Here is a 25,923-nt window from a genome sequence, read left to right on the forward strand (position 1 = left end):
GCTGCGCGGCAGGCCGGTGGACAAAGAGGGGAGAGGAGGGCGGGCGGGCTGGCTGCTGCGGGGCGTGGACGCCGTGCACCGGGCCAGCGGACAAAGAGGGGAAAGGAGGGCGGGCGGGCTCTATCAGTGGTTACTTTAAATGTAAATAGAATAAACTCTTGAGTTGAAAGGCAGAGATTGGCAGAATGAATAAGAAAACATGAACAAATCTATGCTGTTTATAAGAGACTTGCCTTAAATTCAAAGACACAAGTAGGTTGAAAACACGAGGATGAAAAAATATACTATGCAAAAAGCAACTAAAAGAGAGTCAGACTGATAAACTTATAGCAGATAAAATAGACTTTAAGAAAAATGAGTATGGGAGACAAAGAATATCACTATCTACTGGTGAATCAGTCAATTCAACAGGAAGAAATAGCAATTGTAAATATATGTGCCCCTAATGGCAAAGTCCCAGAATATATGAAACAAGAATTGACAGATTTTTTTTCAATCTTACACAAAACTTTATTTGCCTAAATAGGAGCTATCCTGAAAGTCTACAAATAATGATTTATGATTCTTGAGGCATCGCTTTGAACAATGTGCCCTTAGAACTTTGGGTGCAGGGCTACCACTTGCCTAGTGCCTATGCCTAAGCAGTCATCATTTCTCTAATCATGATCTCATATATATTTTATCTGAAAAATTAAACACAACTGTGAGATACAGGATCCACAAACAACTTAAGGTATACCTTACTGTGAATGTCAAGGATTTACTTAAATAGTATAATGAGTTTCAAAAGGTCCTCAGGCTGACTTTGAAAATCACTTTAGCATCCCCTACTTAAGGAAAAAATAAAGATGCCAAAAACTTACAATTAAAGCATCTTAATTTGAATAACCATTAATTTCAAATTTTTGGTAAAAGATACATTTTTACTAAAATGGAAGGTTTTAGGCAGCATAAGAAATCTAAACTATTAAGTCCGGTTATTTATATTCAAAGGAAAAAATAAACTAAAGTTCATTAATGGTTAAGATCAACCACAAAATTTTAAGTATAATTATAGAAATGTTCATGATCTACACAGTCCCGTCAAGGAATATTTTATGACAATAACTTGACCCACTTGTGCACTACCTTACAAACTGTTTTGAGCAAAGTTGGAGTATGGGATGAATTTCAATGGCATCCAATGAAAGCTTCACTGTATTTGCTTAATACCTTTTTTTTTAGAACTACATCTGGAGTACTTTTTTGACTTGAAAATGGGAGGATTCAAGAAACACAAATCTGGAAAAGGGTCCCCTCTTCTCAATTTCAAAGCCAGTGTGGGTTCCTTATAGTTTATACTGGCTGTGCACCTACATTTACACAAAGACATTGCTAGGCTTTCTGTGTTCTTTTTGGGAGAAAGAGAAGTTTTCTAATTTTCAGTATAGGCGATAAGGAGACATTTGTGATATCCTTCAGACCAAGATGAGTTGACTGGTAAGTTTCAGGTAGTGTACTAGTAGGAGTTTTTATTGACTTGGAACCCTGGGTCTCCTTTTCAACTGTTTATTTTAGTGGTCTTTTACATAGAGGCCTGGTGATTGGGCTTCTATCAGATTTTCTGGGGAGATTTTGAATGCATTTGCAAGTATTTTTAGAAGGCAAATAGAGGTCACCAGAATTGTCTCCTGACTCACTTGGTTCCTAGATGCTCATTTCAGAATCATATTTGCTTTCTTCTCTTTTAGAATCACCACTCTTTCTGTTTTGCCAGAGAGGAGTGAGATGAATACCCTTTTCCAAATTAAAATTGTAAGTATCACTGGAACTGAAAGATCCATGCAAATTTTTTTGGGAAACAGTTTTTTTACTTTCCCTTTTGCTCCCTCTATACCCTGATATAGACTTTGATTTTCTTCTTCTGTTAACTTTTCTTTTCTCTTTTTCTTCTTTGTGCATCTCTATACTTAGATTTAGTTTGTCCAGCTTTAGACTCTAAGATGATTTCTTTTGTTTTAGTAAGGCTTGCTGGTTAAACCAACTTTGTGATAAGTTAATTTGGTCCTTGTTCCATTGACAAACATTTTGTTCTACATTTTCAGGTACATGTACATTTATGAGTGGGTCTGCAAGTCGAATTCTTTCCAATGCAAAAGATTCCCCTTTCAAATGATTAGTGTCAAAATTATCCATAGTATCAAGTTGGTATAGATGGCTAAAATATTTTTTTAAATTGTGATGAACTGATATGGTTCTAGGTAAGACATTGTTAGTAGGCTTATCTTCACTTGACTCAAAATCAAACCTCAACCTGTCTTGAACAGTAGGTATTTGCTCTTGTATTTGGAACGATACATCTTGTCTTGGAAGGTCACCTTCTGAAGAGGAATTTGCAGTAAATCCTTTACAAGTAATTCCCAGGAGCTGTTATCACTATTGGAGTTCATTCCAGAGGGACATATTTCCTGGTGCTGAGCAGGTTCTTCTGTTTGTTGTGAAGTAACTGTTTCTTTCAATGCATATAGCTGACATGTGAGGTAGTAACATTCTCTTCTCAGCTGTAGGATGATATCTTGGGTTTCTCTCACTTTGAATTTTTCATTTTCCAAAGCTAAAACTAATATCCTACTGTTGTCTTGGCAATGTTTCAGGGGTGTAGAAATGTTGGTGATTGTTTGGCATGGTGCAGCTGCAAAAGACTTGCATTTGCCAACTTCTGCCGAGTTTTTATTCCTTTTCTCTTTCATTCGTTTCTTTATATCTTGAAAGGACTTTTTAAGGCACCTTTCCTTGGCCATTTTCTGCCTTGGCCAATACTTTTGGTGCAGCTGCTACCCTCCTCCTCACATTCCAAGGCTCTGCGAGGCTGTCGGGTCACAGGCACCACAAGTCCTGGGCTCTGAACTCCACAGTCTGTGGCACCAGCTCTGTCGCTTTTGACTTCCATGACTACATTAGAAATTCTCCACTGTGCTCGTCCATCGGTGGCCGGGCAATGGTCACATGATGCAATGGCGTCACCTAGTCCGGGCGCAGGCAGACACCTGCCCGGCCAGAGTATTGACAGATTTGAAGTGAGAAATAGATAGTTCTACATAAATAGTTGGAGACTTTAATATTCTACTTTAAATAATGGATAGATAACTAGACAGATCAATAAGGAAATAGAAAACTTGAATGATAGCATAAATCAACTAGAGCTTATAAACATATAGAACACTACATCCAACAGCAACAGAATACACATTCTCTCTAATGTATATGCATAGTTTTCGAGGATAGACCCTCTGTTAAACCACAAAATAAACTTCAATAAATTTTAAAATATTCAAATCATACCATATGTCTTCTTTGACCACAATGAAATAGAACTAGCAATAAATTACAGAAAGAGAACTGGAAAATTCATAAATATGTGAAGATTAAATAACACACTCATAACAATCAATACATCAAAGAAGAAATCAGAAAAGAAATTAGACAATGTCTTGAGGCAAATGGAAATGAAAACACAGCATACTAAAACTTCTGAAATGCAGCAAGGAGGTGCTGAGAGGGGAAACTATAGCTCTGAATGCTTGCTTACATTAAAAAAGAAGAAAGATATTGAATCAGAAACCTGACCTGACAATTGTAATATCTAGAAAAAGAAGAACTAATTAAATCCAAAGGAAGCAGTGGGAGGAAATAGGAATGATTAGAGCAGAGATACATGAAATAGAGAATACAAAAACAATGAAATCAAAGGTTCTCTAAAAAAAGCAATACAATTGACAATTAGCTAGAATGACAAAAAAGAGCATACAAGTAACTAAAATTGGAAATGAAAGGGGCTGACACCATAAAAATAATTATAAGTGGATTTCTGAACAATTGTACACTGACATATTAGATAACTTATGTGAAATGGATGAATTCATAGAACACACAACATACACTGTTTCAAGAAGAAATAGACGCTCTTAACTGACCAATAACAAGTAAAGAGATTGAACCAGTCATCAAAAAACTCCCAACAAAGAAAATCCCAGGACCAGATTGTTTCACTGGTGAATTTTACCAAATATTCTCAGCGGAATTAACACCAGTCCTGCTCAGACTCTTCCAGGAAATGGAGAAAACAGTTCCTGACTCATCTGATGAGGTCAGCATCACTCTAATGTCAAAATCAGATAAAGATACTACTAGTAAATAAAATATAGACTAATATACTTTATGAATACAAATGCAAAAATTCTCAACAAAATACCAGCAAACCAAATCCAACAACACATTAAAAGAATTGCACACCATGATTCAAGGGATTTATCACAGGTATGCAAGGGTAGTTCAAGGTATGAAAATCAAATAATGTGATACACCACTACTTTAGTTTCCTAGGCTGCTTAAAGCAGATACCATGAAATAGGTTGGCTTAAAGGAAGGAATTTATTAGCTTAAGTTTGGGACCAAGAAAGGCACTATCAAGGCCTTTCTTCCTGAAGACCAGCTGCTGGTGATTCTTGTCCTTCTGTCACATGGCAAAACACATGGCAGTGTCTGCTGGTCTCTCCCTTCTCTTCCAGGTTCATTGATTTCAGCTTCTTGCTTCCATGGTTCTCTCTCTCTCTCTCTCTCTCTCTCTCTCTCTCTCTCTCTCTCTCTCTCTCTCCCCCTCCCTCTCTCTCTCTGTATCTCTTTCTTCATTCCATTTATAAATGACTCCAGTACTAAGATTAATACCCATCCAGAATGAAGTATGTCACACCTTAACTGAAGTAGCCTCATCAAAAGGTCCTATGGGTCCACACCCATAGGAATGGATTAAATTTAAGAGTATGTCCTTCTGGGTACATACAGCTTTAAATCACCACAACCACATTAATAGAATGAAGGAAAAATGTTATCATTTCAATTGTCACAGAGAAGCACTTAGCAAAATCCAACATCCATTTTAATAAAAACAAGTAGAAAATTAAGAATAGAGGGAAACTTGCTCAACATGATAAAGGGAATATATGAAAAACCCACACCTAACGTCATACTCAATGGTAAGATGCTGAAAGTTTTCCTCTAAGATCAGGAACAAGACAAGGATGCCCACTGTTAATCACCATTATTCAACATTGTACTGTAAGTTCTAGCCTAAGAAACTAGGCATGAAAAAGAAATAAAATGAATTCAAATTGGAAAGGAAGAATTTATATATTCCCTATTTGCAGATGATATAATGTAGAAAATGGCTCCAAAGCCTAAATAGAAAAAAAACAAACTATAAAACTCATAGAAGAAAACATTGGGAAGCAACTTCAAGATCTTATGTTAGGCAATGATTTCTTAGACTTTACACCAAAAGCATGATCAACAGTGAAAAATGGATATGTGGTACTTCATCAAAATAAAAAGCTTTTGTGTATCAATGTGTTTATCATGAGGTAAATCTACAGAATCGGAGAAAATATTTGGAAATCACATAGCTGATAACACTTTTATATCCAGAGTATAAGAAATTAAACTCAGCAACAACAGGGAAATCATCCAATTAAAAATGGGCAAAGACTTCATTAGATGTTTCTCCAAAAAAGAGATATGTAAATGGCCTAAAAAGAACATGAAAAGATGATCAACATCATTAGCAGTTAAAGAAATGCAAATCAGAATCACAATTAGATACCTTTCCACACTCACTGGAATAGTTTCTATTAAAATAAAAAAGGCAAATAACAAGTATTAGAAAGGATGTGGAGATATAGGAACACTTACTCATTGGTAGGAAGGCAAAGTGGTGCAGCTGTTCTGGAAAGTAGTTTGGCCTTTCCTCAGTGTGCTGGTTTGAAACCGTTGCATACCCCAGGAAAGCTATGCTCTTTCAATTCAATCTTATGGATGCAGACTTATCGTGGGTGGTATCTTTTGAACAGATTGTTTCCTTGGAGATGTGACCCAACCAATTATGAGTGGGACCTTTTGATTAGAGTATTTCCATGGAAACGTGACCTCACCCATTCATGGTAGGTCTTAAAACAGCTCACAGAGAGAAAGAGAGCTCAAGGCCAATTCAGAGAGCAGATACCTAGACACAGACATTTGAAGATGCAGAAGGAAATGCCCCAAGAGATGCCAGAAGCTGAAAGAGCCATTTGAAATCAGAAGCTGGAGAGAAGGACAGCAGATATCACCATGTGCATTCCTGTATAACAGACAAACCCCGGATACGATCGACCTTTCATGAGTGAAGGTATCCTCTGGTTGATGCCTTAATTTGGACATTTTTATGGCGATAGAATTATAACTTGTAACTTAGGAATTCCCTTTATAAAAGCCAATCTGCTTTCTAGTATATTGCTTTCTGGCAGCTTTAGCAAACCAGTATACTCAGAAAATGAAGTATAGAATTGCCATATGATCTGGCAACACCCCCTACTAGGTATTTACTCAGAAGAACTGAAAGCAGTACATAAACAGACATTTGCACACTGATGTTCACAGCAGCATTATTCACAATTACAAATAGGCAACAATCCAAGTGTCCACGAATAGATGAGTAGATAAATAAAATGTGGGATATACATACAGTGGAATATTATTCAACCATAAAAAGGAATAGAATTCTGATACATGCAACAACATGGATGAGTCCTGAAGGCCTCATGTTGGGTGAAATAAGCCAGACACAAAAGGACAAATATTGTATGACCTAACTGATATGAAATTATTAGAATAAGCAAATTCATAGTCAGAAACTAGACTGCAGGTTACCAGGGACAGGGCAGCAGTGTGGACTGGGAAGTTAATGCTTGATTGGTACAGAGTTTCTGTGTGGGGCAATGGGAAAGTGTTTGTAATGGATGGTGATGGTAACACAATATTGTGAATATAAGTAACATCATTGAATTAACTGTTTGAATGTGGTTAAAGGGGGGAATTTTAGATTGTACACATATTACTAGAATAATTTTTTTTTAAGAAAAACATAGGATTGTGCAACAGAAACAGAGAACCCAATTGTGAACTAGGGATTCTAAGTATTAGTAGAGTTATAACAATATTCTTTCATCAATTGTAACAAAAGCACCACACAAATGCAAAATGTTAATGTGCTTGTTTGAAGCTATTATGTACTCCAGAAGAGGCTATATTCCTTCAATCCATTCCTTTTTGTGCAGACCTATTGTGGGTGGGAACTTTTGGTGAGATATTTCAATTTGAGATGTGACCCTCCCTGTTCAAGGTGGGTCTGAATCCTTTTGCTGGAGTCCTTTATGAAAGGAAAAGGAAAGAAAAAAAAAATCAAGAGAACTTAGAGAGAAAAAGCCCCCAGAGGAGCTGAGAGGAAGCCACTGAAGTCAGAAGCTGAAAGCAACAGAGCCGGGAGAGGAGGACCAAAGGATGACAGCCGTGTGCCTTCCCATGTGACAGAGGTGTCCCAGATGCTGGCACCCTTTCTTCAGAGAAGGTATCATCCTGTTAATGCCTTAATTTGAACATTGTCATGATTTTCGAACAGTACCTTTGTACGCTAATAAATCCCCATTGTAAAAGCTAACTCATTTTGGGTATATTGCATTCTGGCACTTTTAGCAAACCAAAACAGTTAGTAATAGGGAAAACTGTGGGTTTGAGTTGAGGTGTATGGAAACTCCATATTTTGGGCATGGTTTTTCTTTAAACCTACAACTTCTCTAATAAGTGAAATTTAAAAATCAAGTGAAAATTTTAAATACAAAAAATCAATGGTGAGTAAATAAATTAGGCAACTTATTTTTTACTCTAATTAAATATAGAATCCTTTAAGCTTTTAAAACAATTTGAAATTAAAATTCCAAATGGAATTGATATGGAAAATTGGGAACAGGAGTGAGGAAAGAGAAATAAAAAGATGAGGCAGATAATGGTACGACAATGTTCTTGTCTTGTTGGAGGGTGGTGTATACTGACTAGCTCTACAGGTTATAAAAATGACAAACTATGAAAATATACTAATAACCTCTACAAGAACAGCAATAAGATGTATAATTTAATTGTAACAGAAGGAAAAGAAGCAAAGGCATATAAGCAATTCCCCCCCTCCAAGGTAGAAAAGGGGAAGAAACAAAGAGAAAGCATAGCAAAAAAATGAAATAAAATAGAAAAAAGTACAAACATAGCAGTAATCTAAATAAATATGAATACGCCACATGCACCTACTATAAAAGAAGGAGGTTCTCAGAATGATTTTAAAGTTCTTGAGTTCAAAGCAAATGGTTTTTATGAGAGACATTATATATGTATTTATTGCAACACAGAATGAATTGAGGAGTATCTCACAATAAAACAAGAAGATATAACGGCTGGAAAATTTATGTACTTTATGCACCTGACAAGTTTGTCTTGAGATATATAAAACAATCTGAGATTTGTAAAATCTAAAACCATAGTTGAGATTTTTAATAGTTATTCAGAAAGGATCAATCAAGTAGATTAAAAATAAATAAGGGTATAAAAAGTTCCAGTCTTAAATAATAATGAGCTTGATCTAATAGATTTGTATGTATTTTCTATCCTCAAAATAGTGAATACAGATTTTCCTTTCAAACATACAAACATTTTTTATTTTTTCACAATTGCCCATGTAATAGCTTTGTAGTAAATTTTAATGAATAGCTACATTGCTGTTTCCCAGTTACATTTTCTGATCACAATAAAATATCATTAGAAATCAATAACCAAAAAAAAATACAAATATAAAATAAAATACACCTGGAAATAACTTTTGTGTTAAAGAGGAAATACAAATGGTGATTGTGAACTATTTATAACTGAGCAACAATACATGCATCACATTGCAACACTTGTAGTTGGGGCAAAATAGTACACACAAAAAATTTATGACCATAAATACATTATAAAATAAGAAATACTGAAAAAAAACTAAATCAACTTTTAACTCAAGACTGAAAACAAGAGAGCAAAACAATGTACCTCTACCCAATTTAGAAAAATTAACATGAAGGCAAAAAAAACAAAATACAAATAAACACACCTCCAGGAGATTTGTCAGTTGAACTATTATTCCTGTTACAATAATAATAAAAGAAAAACATTTGGAAAATATTATTAAAAAGAAAGCAGAAAGCTCAAATAACTTCGGGTACTATAGATATAAAGTTGATTAAAAACTTTATTGCAATAAATTAAAACCAGGTACTATAGATACAAAGGTGATTAAAAATTTCATTGCAATAAATTAAAACACCTAGAAGAAATGCCAAATTTCTAAGACAATACAAATGACCACAATTACCCAAAGAAACAAATGGAAATGACTAGAGTAATGAATTATTAAGATGTACAGGAGAGTTCATCAGATTGGAGAGATTTAAGACTGTGCTGGTTTGAAACTCTCATGTACCCCAGAGAAGCCATGTTCTTTTAATCCTAATCTAGTCTTCTGGGGGCAGACTACCATGGCTGGGATGTTTTGATTACATTGTTTCCATGGAGATGTGACCTGTCCAACTGTGGGTGTGGCCCCACCCATTTAAAGTGTATCTTAATTAAGTGGCTCCTTAAAAGATTCCGCAGAGTGAAACATTTTGGAGAACGCTCAGGTGGAAATGTTTGGATATATCTGAAGAACCAACACTGCAGACAGAGAAATGAAACCAAGATACAGACATTTTGAGGTGCTAAAGCTAAGTGATAAAATCCAGATTTTGCCCTGGAGAATCTAAGTGAGGGCCCACAGAAGCTCAGAAAGGGGTCACTGGAACCAAGATCTGAAAGCAACGAAACCCAGGAGCAAAGGGCCAACAGACATCACCATGTGCCTTCTATGTGACAGAGAAACCCTGGAAGTGATCAGTTTTTTTATAGTGATGGTATACTCTTGTTGATGCCTTAGTTGGACATTTTCATGACCATAGAATTGTAATTTGTAGCTTAATAAATCCCCTTTGTAAGAGCAAAGCCATTTCTGGTATATCGCATTCCAGTAGGTTTAGCAAACCAAAACAAAGACCAACAGGCAAAATTTCTCATTGTCCTATTACTCAAAAATAATCATTTATAAAATGTTGAGCATATTAAAGCATTAATTGAACACTGTGTTGTTATTTATGTAAAAACTCCCCAAATTAAAAAAAATGCTACATATATATGTAGGTAAATATAATACATAATAAATTTTCTGGGTGGTTTTATACAAAAGTACTAATAGTAGTGGGTATCTCTGGAATAGGGGAAGCAGACCAGAATTACGGGTGGTGGTCACATTTTAAACATTACAGACAAGATTATAAAGTAGTCTCATATGCTGATATACAAGAGAAGAGAAGAGGTCTTATGTGTAGTTTCTAAAAATTTAAAGTAGATTGTCTTCCTTTATTATTTATACAATTAAATATAAATTCAAAAAGTAAAGAAATAAAAGCAAAGAATTTAATACAAATTAATGTTGCTTAATAATCCTGTATGGGGAGAATTTTTTTATAGGGGAATATCATGAAATCCTAAGTCATGCTTTGTGGTTTGCCTGTAGCAAAGTTTGGGACTGTTCATAAGTCATCACGTTCCTAGGCAAATTGTGATGTATGACCACCATAGATATGTGAATGTGTAATTCCAAATACTAGTCTCAATTTGGCATGCATGATATTTCCCAGTCTAAATAAAAAGCTTCATGCTGCAAAACAATAGAAAGATCTTGGAGAGAAAGCAAAGAATTCACAATATTGGGATCAAGTACTCTTCATTTCTAAGACCAATCCCTAGCATTGGTTTTGATCTAAAAGTTAAAGGCCCAAGATAAGACCTCCTAGTAAGTTACCAACAGGTTGTGCTTTCAGTATATGCTTGTCTCCTCTGGTGTTGGAAACTTGGCTTCTTTTTTGCTGCAGTCTGTTTCATGCTTAACACATACCAGTGCCCCCAACTCCATGACCAATCTCACCATTCCATTTTTTAATTGTTCATTAAAAAGCTATTTGAATCTCCACTGTGTTCAAGCCACTCACTCTTTTATGAGTTTTGTCAGGAGACATTGTCATGGCTCATAAAGAAGTAAAGAAACAAAATTCTTTAAGAATAATGATTTGAGTGAATGGCGATTAATTAGTGATTAAGAAGTATGACCTATGAGTTGGCTAAGAAAGATAGGTAAGAATCAGATTGTTGGAGATTGTGAGGAAAGTCCAAAAAGTAAATCTTGAATAGAGACACAAAAGTTGAATTTTTCAAGAAAAAGGAGATAGGAGAAGAAATTGATATTAATCAAGTATTTTTTACCAAGTACGACGCTAGTCCCTCTTTATATATATTTTATTTAAAGCCCACAACTATTGAGGTATGTCTGCTCAGTCCATATGGTTCCCACTTGCTTCCCACTTCTCTTACAATTCTAAATCCAAGTTGCGAATACTAACGTCAGGCTATGAAAGAGTTCTTAGAACAAAGAAGTGGGAGAAATGACATCATTGCTACAGTCAGTTTTTGAAGGTTTAAGAATCACCAGGCTAAAGAATTTCAATTTCAGTCTAGAGTTATTGTCACATCAGTTGCATCCTCTATTGTAGCTAAAGCATTAAATATTTGGGATCCATAAGTAAAAGGTGATAGAGCAGGCAAGGGAGAGCAAATCATCTCATTAAGGATCTGAAACGTCTGGTAGCAATATTTTCTTGACATTTCATGTACATCATTTGGAACTAACCAAATATGTCCTGTGGTGCTATCTGAATCAAGGACATCTCTCCATTTTTTTCCAGAAAATAAAAGACAATGATGAATTGTTTAGGAAGAAGAGAATTTGACAGTCTTTTTGTCTAAAGGTTAGTGGTGAAAGATTAACTGCATGTTTTATTTATTCATTATGCATATCTTTTTCACTTTGAAAAATACAAGAACTTTAATTCAATATAGCCTCCGGGGTAGAAGAAGTAGAAAGAATAAGTTATTTTAGAATCAGCAGGCTGTCTGATTAAACCACAGCAATAATAACCTTATACTGCTAATATTTCTATCTCCCAGGAAGGACAAAAAAGGAGAACACCTAAACTAAGAGCCCGATGTGTGCTTATTTAATTATTTTTTATTATCAAGAAAATATTTTAATCATGATCATAATTTTGGAACTTTATTTCTATGTATTGCTACTGTGGAATAGTATTTATGAGGTCCTATTGTTTCCCAAACTAATAGATCATGATCTAATTAAGATCAATGAATGTATCTTTTTATCATGTCATATGACCATGAGGTTTTTTTTTTTTTTTTTGGTTGTAAGACAAAATGAGGTTAAAAAAAGATAAATTATGGTCTGTGGACTGAAGGAGATCGAGATTGAACAAATACTAATATGTCCAGAATATTTTAACAGTGGGAGTAGTAAAATATTTTCTTGGCAAGGATACTGAGGTAGGGGAAAAAAGAGGAATACCATTATAGTAAAATCACATGAATGAATGGTAATTGCCATTTGATAGATGCTGTGCCAGATAGGGAAATATAAAATATTATGCTAAATCATGGCTTTGTGAGTTTGAGCTAGAAAATTTAGAAGTCTTCTAAAAGCTAGTTTTATACTTTTTCCTAAGAACTGGAAATGCCATATTTTGCAGTTTTTAGGCTCCCAAAATTTGTGTTTCCATTCAGATGAAATATAGTCAAACATCAATTTCAAAGTTTTTACTCGTATGTTTCATAGTAAGTGATTCTGACAAATATATACACATTATTTAGTATTTAATATATTCCTAAAAAGCTGGCATGTTGGAGAGGACATATTTCTAATGAAAGAACATTAAATTCAGAATGTTAGTAAGATTTCTTTTTCTTTTTCTTTTGTGCAAATATTTCATCATTTCTGTGTCACAGTGATACTCAATACAACCCTTCAGCTAAAATGCTTAGTATAGCCTTCAGTAGCTAGAAAAATGCTTTGTTTTTTCATAATCACTTCACTTAAGCAGCCTTGAAGTTATTTTAAGCATAAAAAACTCTTGTTGAAATAGTTTGCTGTTAGTCTAATCTCAAGAAAATTTCTCTCTCTGTTTTCCAGAAACCTCCCTTGTTCTGCCTGCAGGAATGAAATATCATATGAACTAACATTAGTACCGTCTTCCCTTTTGAAGGACAAGATCAAAAGCAAGATGGTCAACCAAAAGAGCAGCCTGTAAGATAACAGGACATGCTGACCAAACAGTTTTTCTCTTCTATTTTTTCTCTTTTGCTTTCTTCTGGATCCCAGCCATTTCTTTGTCTGTTTGGGGTTATAGAAGCCCAAATGACTCTTTCCACTCTAAACTGGTCTTAGAAAGTTTTTCTTTTCCTTGGTGACGCATCTTTAATAAATCCATCTTCTCTGCAAGATAAAGAGACTTGTTTTTCTGTTTGATGTGGGATCAGGAAGGCCTATTTAGGACTGTGTTTTCTGATGATAACGACAGCACCATTTAAAGTGCCAAAACCTCTGAAGGATGTTTCTACCTATCCCTCAATTAGCTTCGTATTTTAGGCTTATGTATTTTCTCATGGCTCTATCAAAGTTTAAGCTCAGTGAAGAATAAGAAGACAGTATATTTTGAGGCTAGCAAAATTGTGATAGTAAAATCAGATACAGCTATACAAAATTATAGACTAGTTCCACACATGAACATAGAAAAATGTTCACTAATTTATTAGTCGAGTCCGAAAGTATGTTAAAATTAGCATATTGTTTTGAAGCAAAATGTATCTGAAGAATGCAAGGGAAGAAAATATGAAATTTCAGTCAGAGTAGCACATTAATTACTCAGAGCAACCTTCTAGATTAAAATAACCAAAAATGATATATTAATAATTTAAAGAGTTTTAAAACCGATCATTGACCTGACACACAATAAAGTAATCTGTAGAGACCAAAAATAAAGGAACAAAGATATGGTAAATACATAAATAAACCTAAATAAGTAGTGACCATATAAAGGAACCTAAAGTGTCTAATTTGGGGGTTAAGTAAAAAGGTGAAGCTAAAATGTTGGACGAAATAACATCTATGTTGGTAAAGTACTGAGTTAAAACACTAAAGGTCCATATTTTGGTTGAAGGAAGGGTAGATGATTAAATGTAGATGTTGGTATGTATTCATGTGAAGATGCTTAGGGCAACTAGAAAAAAAGAAAGTATATAAAATGTGTATTTTATAAACTTGCAGAGGGGAAATAGAATGAAAAACTAACAAACTCTCCATGAGTCCAAAAGTAGGCAAGAAAGAGAAAAAGAAACTGCAAAAGCAAGGCAAATGCAATTATATAAATGGTAGGAAGAAAATTTTAAAAATATAAATACAAAAGTATGAATACACAATTGTGAGATAGAATTAAAAGTTCAGGTTTATGTTTTATATGAGACCTATATAAAATCATGAAGACTCATAAAAGTTGAAAGTAAAAATATGGAAGAAGATATGTGCACAAATTTTAATAAAAGTAAAGCTGAGCAATTATACTAGTAGCAGAAAAAAAAGGCTTTGATGTCAAATGCATTAATGCACATACAAATAAAATCTCTAGGTAATGATTTTTCGAAGTTCTATACACCAGGAAGATGTAGAAATTCTAAACTTGGATGCTCTGAATAACTTAGTCTAAGTATTCATAAAGCAAAAAATTATAGAATTCACAAAGAGAGATTGATAAATCCACCAACATAGTGTGATATATTTAAAAGCAGCTTAGTAATTTCTCAACCAGATTTACAAAAAATGAGTAAAACTACAGATAAGTCAAATAGCATACTTACAAAACTTGATCAAATGATTTTATCTAGAACATCAATCCAAGAATTGGAAGATGTACATTCCTTTCAAGCATAGACAGTTCATTAACTAAAACTGTTCATGTTCCATGTATGCCATAAAACCAACTTTATCAAATTTCAGAGCACTGATAGAACACAGGCTATAATCTAAATTAGAATTTATTATTGATAGAGACTATTCAAAATAAGGCATAATGAATTATATTGTGGGTTGTTATTAATGTGATATTTAGACAGAATTCTATGGTTTTAAACACCTACCTCAGAAGATGCTATACTTAAAATAAATAAGCCAAGTAGATTAAGAAGAAAAAAGGTAGAAAAAGCCAAAGAGAGTGAAGAAAAGAAATAATACAGATAATTGCAGAAATTAATGAAAGAGGAAGCAAACACAAAATAGGAACAAATAACAAACCCAAAATTTAGTTCTTCAAATACTCAAAAAAAATTGACATAGCAATGATTAAATGCAAATAGATATGAAAAATGGGGCATAACTCAGATCATGCAGAGTTAGAGGGTGAGGGCCAGGTTACCGCATAATAAGCATAACTGTTAATATGATAACAGGTTATTATTGCTATATGTTATTGCTTATGCAACATGTATGTTAATTTTTTTCGAGTATGGTATTATTTAGACAATTTACCCCTGAATTTATTGCTATATTTACAAATATGTAATCATGCTTTAAAAGTTCCCACCAAATTTAAAATACTGTTATATCTATGCATTAGAGAGAGTAAGAGTTTCGTTAGTAATTTTTTTATTGATCTTATTCAAATTTGGCCAATATGCTTAAGTGGTCACTTTCATATATTTTTGAAAAGCAGCTTGGTAATATTTCTAAAGAACGCTATGCAAACTCCTATTTTTTCTCCATAAATATGCTCCTTAGAAATTCAAGATTTTTGAACAATAAACAGATATTCCAATAAATATTTATGAATAAGATATTAATTATTAACATTGGAAACATCCTAAATATGTAACATATGCAATTCTTGCTAAAACTTTGTTATAGAGTATTCAATTATACACAGCAATGACTTGAAAAGTTTTCACAAAACAACGGTAAATAAAAAACAATCGTGTGTACAAGCTTCCCAAGTCATGTGAACTTCAAATTTTACTGTTAAAGTACATGCATGAGTGTGGACAGTAAAATGACTGGAAGAAAGCATGCAAAATTATTAAACAATTTTCTCTGAATGGTGAGATTATCAGTGATTTTTATTTTCTTTCTAAAACTTGGCTGTATATTATAAAATTTCTATAGAAATACTCAGGAAAAATATACTTTTAAACAGTAAAAAGAGTATCAATATAATTCACCAATATTAAAGGACTAAAAGACACACACACAAATCTCTTTTGTGTGATTACTTCCATAAGCAAAAAAAAACTTTTAATGAAATCTATATATGATAAAAAGCCCTTGGAAAATTAGGATTAGAATGGGAAAATTTCTTTATCTGGTAAAACTTTATACCAAAATTCTGCAGTAAAATCATAATTAATGGAGGAAACTTGGATGTATTTTCCTTCAAGTCCTGGAACAAGAGTTATTTCTACTTCTACTTAATGCAAAACAAAAACAAAAATGAGCAAACAAAGAAAATGGAAAATAAAACAATTCTGAGGAAATTAAAAAATGCAAGGTTTGAGGCAAGGGCAGTTTAGTTTCAAATGATACATGATTATTTTCATGCAAAAATAAAAAGCATCAAAGGACTATTAGAACAAAAAATTTCAAAAAGTTCCAGCTATAGGAACATCATATGAATATCAGCAATATTCCTCTATATCAGCAAGAAACAATGGGAAAGTACCAGAGTAGAAACCAAGGTTATGCAGTATTTAGGAATTAATACAACAAAAATACAATTTATGTCAAAACTTTATAAACTCTAAAAAATTTTATAGACTTTATTAAAGGATATAAAATAAAATTTGAACAGAGAAAACTATAACATCACAAAGTAATGAGAAATGATATTATCTTATGAGGGAAAAAAAGAATTTAGAATATTGGATAGGTATATGAAAAAAATTGAGTTGATTCTCTACTTCACACCATAGGTAAAAATAATTTTCAAAAAATTTAAAGCTCTAAACATAAAATGTAAAAGTATGATATTACTGAAAGAAAATGTTAGAGAATATTTTTATAGCCTGAATTGGGAAAAAATTTAAGACCCTGTTCTAGTTTGCTAGCTGCTGGAATGCAATATATCAGAAACGAAATGGCTTTTAAAAAGGGAATTTAATAAGTTGCTAGTTTACAGTTCTAAGATTGAGAAAATGTCCCAGCTAAAACATGTCTATAGAAATGTCAAATCTAAGGCATCCAGGGAAAGATACCTTGGTTCAAGAAGGTCGATGAAGTTCAGGGTTTTTCTTTCAAGTGAGAAGGCACATGGTGAACACAGTCAGGGTTCCTCTCTCATCTGGAAGGGCACATGGCAAACATGGCATCATCTGCTAGCGCCTTCTCCCGGCTTCCTCTTTCATGAAGCTCCTCGGGAGGCATTTTCCTTCTTCATCTCCAAAGTGCTGGCTGATGAACTCTCAGCTTCGTGGTGCTGCAGCATTCTCTGCTCTCTCTGAATCTCCTTCATTCTCCAAAATGTTTCCTCTTTTATAGGACTCCAGTAAACCAATCAAGACCCACCCAAATGGGTGGAGACATGTCGTCACCTAATCCAGTTTAACAACCACTCTTGATTAAATCACATCTCCAGGGTGATGATCTGATTACAGTTTCAAACGTACAGTATTGAATAGGGATTATTCTGCCTTTACAAAATGGGATTTAGATTAAAACATGGCTTTTCTAGGAGACATGCATCCTTTCAAACCAGCACAGATGTTAAGCAATGACCATAAAGGGAAATTGATACATTTAATTATACCATAATTAAATATTTTGTCCATTGAAGCAAATTTTAAGAGGCAGATGAAAGTTTTGCAAAATGCTATGGCAAAGTTAGAGTTCAAAATATTAACTACAATGTATCAAGAACTACTTCACATCTGCAAGAAGATGTCAGAAAGCCAATCCAAAAATTGCCAAGGGATATAAAGATGCAATTCAGAGAAGGCCTAATAATCATGTTCAACAGCAATAGTAATCAGAAAATGCTATTAAAATTAAAACATAAACAAAATACCATTGCACATCTGTCCCAACTGGCAAATGTTTTAAAAGTCAAAGAAAATCAAGAACTTCGGTTAAGAAATAGGGAAACAGCATCCTTATGAGAGCTTGCAGGAGTTTAAATTTGTTCAGTTCTTTGTGAGAAAGATGTAGCATTAATCAGAAAAAGTAAGTGTGTCTATATCTTACAGTACACCCATTTCACTACTCTGAGATACTCACAGGTATGCGATAAGGCTGATATTGCAGACATTCGTTGTTGCTGAGAGGGTTGATAAATAAATGTGACATGTGTATACTTTGAAATATTAGATAGGGGACAGAAGGACTAGACTTAGTTTTCATATTGTGGAGCAACATAGATAGATATCAAGAAATATAATTTTAATGGAAAGAGCGAGAAACACAAGAAGATTTATTGAACACCATTATTTTTAAATAAGTTATGCCCACACACAGCACCGTTGCTTTTCATGGGTAAGTACATATGCAACTAAAGACTCTGAAGTTTAATTGACAGGAATAAATGAATGGGATTGGGAATAATGAATGAAGTAGAGATAATATAACAAGAAATACAAAAACCAAAGAAACCCTTGCAAGGATTGGTGATCATGATGGTTATCAACAGTGTGCTATGAATGATTAAAGGGGATAAGGGTGGCACAGATAAGCAAAAGGGAAACCGGAAGGAGCAGTAAGTAGAAAGAAGAAGAAATATTTATGGCACAATTAAATATCAGAGTGGTAAGAATTAAGTACTCAATTCATATCCTACCATCACAAATTGAAGGCAGTTAGAACTTTTCCCTTTTTTTGACATGTAATTTTATTGAGATGTATTCACACACCACACAGTCCTTCCAAAGTAAGCAATCAGTGGTTCACAGTATTATCACATAGTTGTGCATTCATCACTATGATCATTTTTAGATCATTTGCATTAATCCAGAAAAAGAAATTAAAAAGAGAAAGAAAACCCCAACTATCCCACAATGCTTGCCACTCCCTCTTACTGATGATTAGCATGCATTGTACCCAATTTTAAGATTTACAGTAGAGATAGGTTAACTGAGGCAGTGTAGTATTGTCAGAGATAGACACACAGATCAGTGGAATGGAACAAAACAGCCAGAAGTAGGTCCACACAAACACAGTCAACTGACTTTTCTTTTTCAATATAGTTCTACAATCATCATCAAGGATCTGAGCTTATTGGATAACAGTTCAACAGTTTCGGGTATTTCTTTCTGGCTATTCTAAAACACTAGACAGGTAAAAGAAATTTCTATGTAGCGAGTCAGTAGCCACAGTCATTTGCTAGACCTAATTTCTCAGTGACACCTTCTCTCTCTCATTTGATCTTTCTCTCAATCTTCAGGGATATCTGGGCTGTGACCATTGTAACTTCTTTGTGCTGGAAAGGGGCACTGACCTTATGGGTAGAGGAATGAAACTGGCTAGTGTTCTTGGAGAGACTGGTACCTCTGGCTTTCAGGGCTTACCTGGCCTATGATCAATCCTGAGGTCTTAGAACTTTTGCCTTTGGTTCCTCCCACTTCCCCTCCTGTAGGTGGATGGGGTAAGGTGATGGATTTCTAATTATGATTGTTGTATATACATGTTGCAGATCTCTAACATTATTGTTAGCGGTTTTGACAATTCTTTTACTGTATTGAAGTTGACTTCATTTTACTCTCCCCGGACATACGTAAGACTTCTTTCAGGCAGACAATAGTGCTGTTTTAGTTTTCTGAAGCTGCTAGAATTCAGTATACCAGAATTGGATTGGCTTTTATAAAGGGGGTTTATTTAGTACAGATTTACAGTTCTTCAGAGGAAAGGCAGCTAGCTTTCATCTGGTTCCTCTGTCACATGGCAAAGAATACTGCAATGTCTGCTGGCCTTCTCTCGGGGCTTCTGGTTTCAAATGGCTTTCCCTGGGGCATTTCCTCTCTGCATTTCCAAAAGTCTGAGTCTGTGTGGGCTCTGAGCACTGTGCTGAGCTGTGCTGAACTGCTTCTCTCTCTCTTTTGATTTCTTCTTTTAAGCTCCAGTTGATCAGATTAAAATATCACTCATTGGGGAAGGCATTCCCCTTAGCCAACCACAGATTAATAAACAATTGATGAATTTTACATGCTCATGATTAAGTCCACAGCAACAGAACAACTGGGCACCATCATCTGGCCAAGTTGACACCTGGACCTAAGTACTACAAGTGCCTTAGGTTCAGTCCTTACATTACTGCCCCCCCCCCCCAGCTAATCTCTGTCACAATTTTTATGGCAAAGTTTTTTAAAGTGTAATTTGCCTTCTTTGAATTACTTCTGTTGAAATAATTTTTAGTCTGCATTTGCCATTACCAGGAATTGGCTAATTTTTAATACAGTTATCAATTTTGATTCTTGAGTTGTCTGATCATTTTTCTCACTGGTTTTCATTTATTGAGATATAGTTTGCATACATTAGATTACATGCATTTTAATTGTAGACTCGTGTATAGGTTGTTATGAAACTACGAACTACTAGTATTGAAACACTTATGTTTATAGAATAACAAAAGCTATAATTATTTTATACTTATAGTATTTAAAATTTGTCATATTTTCCTAAACATAATAGCTAAAAGCAGAAGCGTATATTCGAAACAAAAAAAAATTGAAAGAAATAAACCTGCTTTTTATTTGAAGAAATACTTTCATTTCTCCCTAGTAAACAACAAAACCACAAATTCACACAATTTAGGGAGCAAAAAGTGGAAAAAGCTCAAAATCTCACTTAATCTGACAGAAATTCTGTCTCTTTTGCACTTTTTTTTTAGTGGGTTGCCTGGTCTGGGAATCGAACCCAGGTCTCCCACATGGAAGGCAAGCGTTCTACCACTGAACCACCCATGCATCCCTCCTTTGCACTTTTTAAATGGAACCTGCTTTTCCTTACATGATTATTATGATGTATGTAATATTAGGAATAGAATCGATTTTACTCTCAATGTGGCTTTATTTGATATGGTTCTTAATTTTCTTAGCTCTGAATTTCTAGAAAGCCTTTAAGAAGCACTGTTGGGGATTGAATCACGTTCCCCAGAAAAGGCACATTTAGGCTCCAGCCCTGATCCTGTGGGTGTGAAGCTATTTGAAAATCACATCAGTTATTTTGAAGATAACATCAGTGAAGGTGTACCCACACCAAGCAAGGGAGGGTCTTTAAATCCACTGTGGCTGAAGCCCTCATTAGCAAAGGAAATGGGACACAGAAAGAGAAGCTGTGCAGAGCAACCAGAGGCTGGAAGTCAGGGAACCTGGAAGAGAAAGAAGGCACAACCTTGTGTATTGCCAAGTGACAGAAAAGCCCAAGAAGCTTGAAAATAGCTAGCTGGCCAGTCAGAAGATACCGACTAGGGGGTGCAAGCCTTCTAGCTTCTGAAACTGTGAACCTGTTGTTAAGCCTGCCTATTGTAGGGTTATGTTTTAGCAGCTGGGAAAAAAAAACAAGCACTTAAGTCTTTTCAGGCTGTTGGTATTTGTTGTCCTTAGAGTAAAGCGCCTATTTAAGTGAGAGAAAATCTATAAATGTTCTACATTATTTAGAATGCAGCACATCTCCTTGGCTGGATTTGTAAACGATAATGTTTATAATGCCACATTTAATAAAACATTAGCTTTGAGATAAGCCTGAAGATACTGTATTCTAATATGGAACCAAATTATTCCCTCCCTTTTATTTTTTAACTTCAATAACAACTGTGAATTAGTTACAGTAATTTAGGTTGGCCTAATTTTAACGCTTCTTCTGAGAATATAGTCCATTTTTAACTAGCTTACAATTATATGACTGTTTTTCAAATCTCAGTAATTCTTGCAGCATTTTCAGGAGTTTTGCCTTGTCTGTGTACCACCTCGCCTATTATTTACTTAATATTTTCCATTAAAATGACTCTTTTTATTTTGTTAAAATAATAATACCACAGTTTCAATGTAGTAGTTATATATATTATGTATATATATATTCAATAAACACATTACCACTGAAATTAAAAATGCTGAACTGGGCCACAACTAAAATATCTCGGGTACTGTCAGTGTACTCAAGAGTACCTACATTTGGGGAGCTAGGGTGGGACATTATGGGATGCTGTGCTGTGGAGGAATGGGGGCTTTGGGTGTTTCTCTGTCCTCTGAGTATGTACTGTAGTGAAGGTATTTGGTATTGGGGTCTGGTGAGCATAATCATTACTGATACCTGGCAAATAAAGCCCACTGGCTGGAATCTTAGGTTTCAGTGTACAGCGGTCTCAAGCAAATACAAATAAATCACTTAAGTTTATAAAAGTTATAAATCTATAAATGTATAGATTAAAATACATATTAAGATACCATGGTAGGGACAAATGAAAAAATGATCCCATACAATTGTGTATCATCTCTGTAGAAATCCTGCATATAAAACCTTTTCTCCTAAAAGTAGTGGTTATGTTATTTTTAACTCTTTGTGGGCAGAAATAAGAATCAGAAAAAGGAAACAGCTTTTCAAAATGGGGAAAAAAGGGCAGCTGGACCATTTATTAGTAGATGAAGGACCATCATAGGGGTTTCATGAAAACCTGGTTTTCATGATGTTTCTTAATTTGCCATTTTTGTGGATGTGCAAAGGGATGAGTACGTGGCAACACTGTAAAAACAACCGAGGTTTCATTTTTCTGATAATTTCTAAATAGGCAGCTAGATGGAATTCAAAAGTCCTCTGGGGGATGTTTGAAAATACTTTTGATGTAAATCAGCATTCCCTCTTCATCCAAAATTTGTAAATTGAAGATACAATGAAGACCATGAAAAGTGCTGGTACGATTTAAGAGATTTTGAATGCCATCAAGCTTAGAGAATACCAGGTTGAACTGAGCACTGTTTGAAAATTGTTAAAATGTTTTTGCCAAGATTTGATCATGAGTTTGAAATTTTCTTTCCAACTCTAAATGATATATTAATGCTCATAATTTAGAAACTAATATTTAGTAATTATTGTCACATCTGTTTTAATAAGTTATATATCAAATAAGATGAGTTGAATAGAAAAAGTTTATGATTTTTTGGTACAAAATGTTTATGTTTCTGGTATAAGTGGTAATTACTCTGAAGCATCAGCAGAATTTATTATCAAGATTTAATAGCAATTTTGCTTGATCAAGTGAGTATTTTTTTTTCTACAATTCAGAAATTTTGTTTTCAGGCTTCTAATCTATTTTAACAATGGTCATTGAAATAAGTTTTTGAACAGTACGATCACATTCTTTATTCAAGCAGGGCAAATTTGTGGCTAAGATTGTGGATTTGGGAATCAGGCAGATCTAGAGAGCCTCTAGATTCTGTGCTAATAGGTTAGGGAATCCTTTCCAGGCCTCATTGATAAAATGAAGATAATAAGAGCACCTACTTAATTTGGTGGTTATAAGGAATAAATGAGATAATTTCCACAAAATGCTTGTCATAGTGCTGGGAACAGAGTAAGCACTCCTTAAATAGTAGCTATCATTTTAAATAATAATATAATAATATTAAAGAATGAAAATGAAGTAAACTAAAACTGATTACATTATTAAAGAAAACATAAAATTTGCATCTAAGTAATTACTGATGGACTCCTGGTTAAGAGTGCCATTGCCATAATGAAAAAGAATAATTAGCAATGTGTCTAAAACGTTCAATGATCATGTAACCACCTTTCCCAAGGAAATGACTTTCAGAGTTCTGAAAAACACATGGTGAGTTGTAATTTCTGTAACTTACCAACATCCTATGATAATTGTTGATAAGAGCTAAAAAGGAGCTTTAATTTTCAAGTCTATACCATGAGTTTCTTTAGGTGACAAAACATTGACATTTGGAGCTGCAATGATCAATTAAATTCTGTTACAAAGTGATTACTCACTGTACCCTTACTTGTCCATTCTTGACCTTTTCTTTTTGCATAACATGCACAATCAGATTTGCTGCCTTCATACATCTCCTCAAATTTATAGCTGCCCTGAACTGTCCCAAATCTTAGAAAAAATATATATTTAAATTTCTAATTTCGCACATTTTTTTCTGATTAATTTTAAGAAATAGATGCACAACAAATGAAAATAACTGCAAATATGGACAATGTACAAGTCCAAGGAACATATGATATTTGAAAACTATTTCACACAGAGTGCCTTTTTAGAAATTTTCCATATGGTAGCATTAATATTATTACTCAGCTGTGCAAAAGAAATCATTGCGATTATAAGAAAAACATCTTTTTTTTAAAATTTTGGATCCTGTCTATTTTTCCTCCTATACTTTTTTTTTTTTGAGTTATAAACTTTTCCCAGCTTTTAGAACACTGGTCATCAAAAATGTTCACTGCTTGGATGAAGAAGAAAAAAATTTAGATTCTCAAATTTTTCAGATTGTCTTTTTCTTCCATTTATGACCATTGTCAAAAAAAAATTTCATCTTTTCAGCACACTTTTGGTCTCAAGATACATATCCTTCAGATATTGGAAGCAGTACTATGTAGGCTTAGAGCATGAAGCATGCCATTTACCAATTGTAAAATAAATTATAGAAAGGTAAAACTAAACAAATGTGAATGGTATACCTTATTTCTTATGGCAAAAATTCCAATGAATAACAAATATTTTTGATGTAGATATTCACCCGCTCAGTATGTAGATTTTTTTTTTTAGGCTTTAATTATTAGGAATATTTAAAGTTTTTATTTATTTATTTATTTTACTACACTGATATAAAGAAAAATTGAAATATTCTATTAAACTATAAGCTTTAAAACTAAAAGTTCAGTATGTTGTTGGCATAGCTAACCCTTTGCTGTTATCTAATACTTGAGATAATTTTCAACAAAGAGTGGAAATTAATATTTATCAAGTAAAACAATGTGTCTGATAAACTGCTCTTAAATCATACTCTTGTACCTGTTCATTCATTATTCAAAACCCAATTATAATAACTGCTGTGATGGTAATGACATTCAATTTTTCCCTAAACTTCTGCAATCATTCTTAAAGCATTTAAGGTGAAACCACTACAATTGTATAATTGTGTTTATATAAATATCTGGATTGTAATTAAACTGATCTAAGGACCACAGGAAAAATAAATCCTGCATGTAGTTCTGTTTTGAAGGAAAGGATGCAGCTAAATTATTTTCCTTCATTTGCCTTTTATATTTTAATGAGAATAAGCATTGTTCTAGAGTTTTTTTTTTAATGTAAGGTTGAATAATATTTACCAAATATGCCATTTGGAAGTAGGCAGAGTTCTTGCCTGCCATGCTGGAGACCCAGGTTCGATTCCTGGTGCCTGCCTGTACAAAAAAAAAAAACAAAAAACAAACAAAAAAAAAAACGGCAAAAAACGGCAGCACCATTGGAATGGAATTTGTTTTGTCATTCATTAATTCATCTATTGAGCTCCAAATTGCGTAGGCTCTGGGTAAGTGATAATGGTGATTTAAGGAATAAGACATAGTTCGTGCTCTCAGAGGTCTTAGTCCAAGGGAAGAGATGGATAAATCAACAAGTGTAGTAATGATGTAGTGTGATAAAAGCAATGATAGAGACATGTCCAGGATACTATGGGAACACAGGGATAGGGTACTAGGCTAGTCTGGGAGCCTTCTCAGAGGAGGAGGTTGTGTGAGTGTTGACTAAATGAATAAAAAATTAACCAGGCAATCACAAAGAGCCAAAAGCATTTCCAGTGTGTACAAAAGTATAAGAGCAAGAGAAAGCATGATATGCTAAAAAAAAAGTTCAAATGTTCAACGCAGAGAGAACTGGGTCCTCAGTTGGTTGATAGCTACCATATCAACCAAGATTAATAACTTGATTACGAACATAAAGCTAGTTAATGGCAGAAAAGAACTAAAGCAAAGCTACATTTGTAATCAAATACCTCAAGACAAGGAGTCTTTAATTCAATTTCTACTTTTAATCCCATGGGTCTAGCTTTCATTGAACATAGTCTATATATAAGCAAACC

At 34.0% G+C, this 25,923-nt stretch overlaps 1 long non-coding RNA gene and 1 pseudogene across 2 annotated transcripts in view; one reads left to right on the forward strand and one right to left on the reverse strand.

The window, feature by feature from the left end:
- LOC143665262 (uncharacterized) overlaps positions 1–13,299 on the forward strand; it is a 56,353-nt gene extending 43,054 nt beyond the window's left edge. For both annotated transcript variants that reach the window (XR_013166817.1, XR_013166816.1), the window contains exons 3-5: positions 1,731–1,794; positions 11,706–11,768; positions 12,998–13,299. This is a non-coding gene — a long non-coding RNA (uncharacterized LOC143665262). The remainder of the gene's footprint in view (positions 1–1,730; positions 1,795–11,705; positions 11,769–12,997) is intronic.
- LOC143665261 (shugoshin 1-like) lies at positions 1,193–2,780 on the reverse strand (annotated as a pseudogene).
- Positions 13,300–25,923: the final 12,624 nt, after the last annotated feature.

Source organism: Tamandua tetradactyla, chromosome 21, assembly GCF_023851605.1.
Source record: "Tamandua tetradactyla isolate mTamTet1 chromosome 21, mTamTet1.pri, whole genome shotgun sequence".
Classification (NCBI taxonomy): domain Eukaryota; kingdom Metazoa; phylum Chordata; class Mammalia; order Pilosa; family Myrmecophagidae; genus Tamandua; species Tamandua tetradactyla.